Genomic DNA, 4,881 nt, shown 5'->3' on the forward strand with positions numbered 1-4,881 from the left:
CACCTGCAGGAGATGGGGAGACTAGGAATCAGCAGGAAAACAGACTTATACGACTTAAGTTTTATGGAAAAAAAAAAGCATTGCATTAGCTTTGAAATTGCCTAGTACTACAGATATTAATTTATTATAAAATTATCTTACCTGAAGTGACACTCATTGCCACATAATATTTTGTTAAATTTTCTGTTGTATAAAAAAATTTAATATATTGTAATATAAACTGTAGCTGTTATTCTTTTAAACGCCAATTTAATCAAGAGTTTTTAACACATAAAACTATAGTCTAATATCTGTTTTTGCAGTATTTTATGTTAGGGATTTTTCAATTTTATTATCACTTTTTCATGCTGAAATAGAAAACTATCACCATAAAAATCCTTGTTGTACTGAATCCATGCAATTAGTTTCAAAAATACTTAATGTTTCTTGTGCATTGTCACTTCAAGCATAGAATATAATTTAAGTTTAAATGCAGTGAAAGTCAAGGGCACAATTGTCACCATAAACACATGGGTCGAGCAGCAGACCTACCACAGGGCTGCATTTCACTTGCATCTTCTAGTACCAGTAGAAAGAGGTTTCTAACCAAACACCCCTGGTGAACTCCAAAAAAGACCTGTTAGTGAGAGAATTAAGCAATATTAAGCCAAACTACAGCAAATGCTGGCATATAATTAACATAGCATTGTCAAAGATATCTCATAGTTTAATTTTAGGGGGTAAAATATGGTATCTCAGATACCATGATATGGGTGTTTGTTCACAGCCACTGTACCTGTCAACTATTATTACACTGAAGCTGCCGTGTTCCCTGAACAGTTTTGATTTCTTAAGAAGAAGAGAATTTTCTCTGATGTGCCATCTGCAAGGTACAGTTTAGGAAAGGAAAACTTTATCTCGATTTTTTAATAATTTTCTGTCAATTCCAATAAAATCTGATATATTTTTATAATACTTACAAAATAATAGCAAATGTGACTCACCACATGTGCCACTATTTCATTTGATATTCCTCTTCTCCCACTGACTTTTCTTTCCAGCATAAAATGTAATTTAAATGTCAACTTGGACTAAAAAAGTTACATTCCTGTGGAGATTGCTGGGATCTCATACAATCTCAAATAATTCAACTGCCTTCCACTCCTTTACCTAATTTCTTCTATTTTAGGATCCCATTCTGCAGGTTCTAAAAATAACAAATGGTGAAAGGGATAAAGTAATGCACAGTTTGTTTACATATGTGACAGGAGAAAATATCCTTTCATGCCTAAAAAAGAATGGTCCCAATCCATCTTAGGGTCCAAAGTTCATATACCAGTGAACACTGAAAGATTATGATGTTTTTAGCAAGGCCACTGCTAGCTGTATAAAATGAGGAATATAAAGCAAGGGGGAAAATGGTAAGGATAATAAAAAAATAAAGGAGATTTTTCTTATATTTAGCACCCACTTGCCAGTCAAGTGCATAGGCAGGACAGAGGATGTCCATGGCACAGGAGATGCAGGTCTGCTTTGCGCAGGTCAGGAGACCTTATGCTTTGGAAATCCATTAAAGGCTGTGAGGATATTTAGAGTCTTAGATTTTGGATTTAGGCCGCACCAAGACTTTCAGGTTCCCCCAGGAAAGCTGTCATACATATGCAGTGTTGTAGGCACAAAAAAACCCAGCTGTGCCACAGATTTCCACGGTCTTGATCGTGTCTGCAGCAATGGAAAAGACCTGCTATCAAGAGGTGTTCAATGTGAGATTTTTAGAGTTATTTTCTAGTGAAAATATTGAAAATATAATCTAGAGTCAAGTTCTGCTGACTCTCACTGATTTCAGGGGCCATTTGTGCAACTGAAAACTCACTTTTCCTTGCTTTCTCTGGAAATCTCTGCATCATCCACCACTGTCACAGCTTCTGCAGCAAACAGGTGAGGACCTTATCAACTCCCAAGCTTTGACGAATTCCTGTAGTCAAACTCATCCTTTGCAACCAATGAGTGATGATCCTGCAGGAAGACAGGTTTTAGGCTACATTTTATTACCAAGTATCTCACTCTAGATTTAACGCATCTTGGTTTTGCCTTAGCTCAAGAGCCCTTAAAGAGGATCCATCCTAAAAGAGACTCTGGATCCTGATCAGTCTTGCACAAGCATTTAAAATTGTGTATTTTTCTGAAGCTTTGTGAAAGAGTGCTTTCAAAGTGAGCAGCATGTATGCTGATAAAACTCATCTTCCCTTTTTGGACACACCTGTGAAGCTTCATGTTCTACCTTATCACACTTTTGTCCTAAGTCATCACTACAAGAAATGATGCAAAGTGTTGTTTCAAGGAATAAGGGTATAAAATACAAAAGAAGAGATAATTAGTACAACTCCAGGTCCAGTAAGTGGATTTCATTCACCTAAAAAAAAAAGTAAATAAAAAAAAGACAGACAAAACCTCACCATCCACTGCACAGCATGCCCATGGGGTAGAGTAGGTCCAACTCACCAATGCACTGCTCTCAGGTTAGCATCTCTATATAAACAGCAAAATCAAGTAACCATCAACAAATCAAACCTAATATGTAACTATTAGACACAGATTCCGTGTGCCATCAAAGACTGTTCAAAACTAATGGTGGAAGTGGAAAGGTCTCCTGCAGCCCCCTGTATCTTCCAGGGGTTCATCAGGTTGCTCTGCTTCACAGAGAGATGCAAAGCACCTCACACTGCCTACATTTACCTCACAGAGCTGTTGGAGGCCATAATTAATTACCATTGGTAGAACTCATTGAAATTGTCAGAGAAAGGTGCTAGAGAGTGCTGTTATAAATTATTATGCTTGAAAACATTCAAACTCTTTAGCTTTCCACTGACTGCCTTCTCACAAACTTGAAGCATTTCCTTTCCTCCTCCTGAAATAAAATTTGCCCACTTGACATGCACAAACCATTAGAGAGGCTGTATTTACAAGCACCTAACAGTATTTTCTCAAGTTTATTTTGACATTGACTTTTAATCAACATGATGATGGTTGAAAAGCTAGTCCAATGTTTCACTAAAAAGGAATATTAAAAGTACATTGATTGTGTCTACAAAGATATGCAATTAAAAAGTATGAGTCAAGTGTTGTTATTTAACACTTGACTTTACTTATTTTGAACTCGTGTGGCCCTGTTGTGTACATGGTTAAATGTGCAGTGCTGTGTGTTTCAAGTAAATCGGCTGTAAGCAATTTCATATTTTAATGAAAATAATTACAGTTTGAGTAATATGAAGTGTATCTGAAGTATAACCCCTGATGCTACTTCCCCAGAATTGGCTGTGATATAAATTATCATGATTTATTATGGTTACTCTGTGCTTTATGTGTTTATAGGGGATCCTGGCTAGCAATGATGATTCTTAACTAACAAAGAATTGCATTTCAAAAGCAATTTTTTCTTGGATCTCATCTGTAATTCTTCCACAAAAGTGATATGATTTAGCTGTGTTGCAGTATGTGATATTGCAAAGATGGCATTATTGTGCTGTCATTTTGACAGCTTACTTTAATTTGCACCATTTAATGGATGAATACATTTATTTCTTTTTTTTAAGTCTGGTGTTATTCTTTCTTAATATACCATATGCCATCGATCCCACATGCACTTTGCATAAGCACACCAAATTACATAGTGGTACAAAGCAACCTATGTGTCATATACAACCTGTCTTTTGAAAGACACTTCAGAAGCTGAAGTCCTGTCTGTTCTTCAAGGATACTGTGGATCCTATGACATTTCTGAGCCCCTACCTGAAACATGCTACAGAACACATTATGTACCAACTGGCATCTGTCCACCTCAGAGATGGGCAGTGTATTTTTCAAATACACTGTAGAAAAGACATATATGAAAGTCATTTGCCTTGCAAGAAGCAGCACTATAGAAAGTGTAAAGATTATTATAATTACATTACTGCAAAAGCTAATATCTGCAGCAGCTGGTTTCAATTGTAACCACTATTTTAAACTATTTTGTCAAACAAAATCTCTTTCAGTTCCTAACACATTTTGCCAGCTAATGGTAACTCCTAATGAGTACTCTCAAAGGTTGGACAATCATTCCTTTTGTGTTCTTTCGAAGAGAGCAGCCTGATCATTCCTTGTTGGGGGAACCATGATGTCACGTTCAAAGGGAACAGAGAATACACCAGTCTGACCCAGGCCTGTGCCCATGCCTCTCACAAATGTACACCTCGGCTGAGAAAACCTCAGATCAACAGAGATTCAACACCCAAACTCTTCTAAAGACAGACACTTAGGCTACTGCTACATAGGACACCACTAAGCTCCTCATTCTCAGAAGGACCTTTATCCCAGGTTCATATGACATGAAAATGTCTACACAGTTTCAGTGTCACACCTGCTTTGCCTGAGCCAGTCTACAAAAACCTCTGTCAATGTGCTCAGTGGAGCTTGCATTCCTGGCACAGGAGTAACATCTGAAGGCTTCAAGGAGATCTTCTGTGAGACATTAACTCCTTAGGGGAAAATTTTGTGGTGTCTTTGGGAAATATTCCAATTGCAGAAAATGATTTCATGGCAGGGTGGGAAGCAAGCTGATCATGATGAGAACTTAGCTTTATTTTGTAGACTTTTGTCCACTTTCCAAGGACACCTAAGAGTTAAAAAAACTATAACAAAACAAAACAACAACAAAAAATATATCCTAGTCATTCTATTTTCCTTTTATAAATAATTTTTTTGGACAGAAATGCTGCAAACAAAAATGTAATAAGAGATAAAGATATTAAGCAGGAGGTATCAAAGTTTGGAAAGGATTTTGTTGGTGCAAACTGAAGAAATACAGCATACCTTTATACTTAGCTCTTTGATGTTACGCATAATACCCAGTATAGCATTACA

At 36.8% G+C, this 4,881-nt stretch overlaps 1 long non-coding RNA gene across 1 annotated transcript; it reads right to left on the minus strand.

Annotated features, from left to right (window-relative positions):
• Positions 1–551: 551 nt before the first annotated feature.
• Positions 552–2,493, minus strand: LOC136011199 (uncharacterized). Its single transcript, XR_010611281.1, has 3 exons — positions 2,436–2,493; positions 1,853–1,995; positions 552–616 (listed from the first exon to the last, which is right to left on the minus strand). It is a non-coding gene; the product is annotated as an uncharacterized LOC136011199 (long non-coding RNA).
• Positions 2,494–4,881: the final 2,388 nt, after the last annotated feature.

Source organism: Lathamus discolor, chromosome 3 (assembly GCF_037157495.1).
Source record: "Lathamus discolor isolate bLatDis1 chromosome 3, bLatDis1.hap1, whole genome shotgun sequence".
In the NCBI taxonomy this organism is placed as follows: domain Eukaryota; kingdom Metazoa; phylum Chordata; class Aves; order Psittaciformes; family Psittacidae; genus Lathamus; species Lathamus discolor.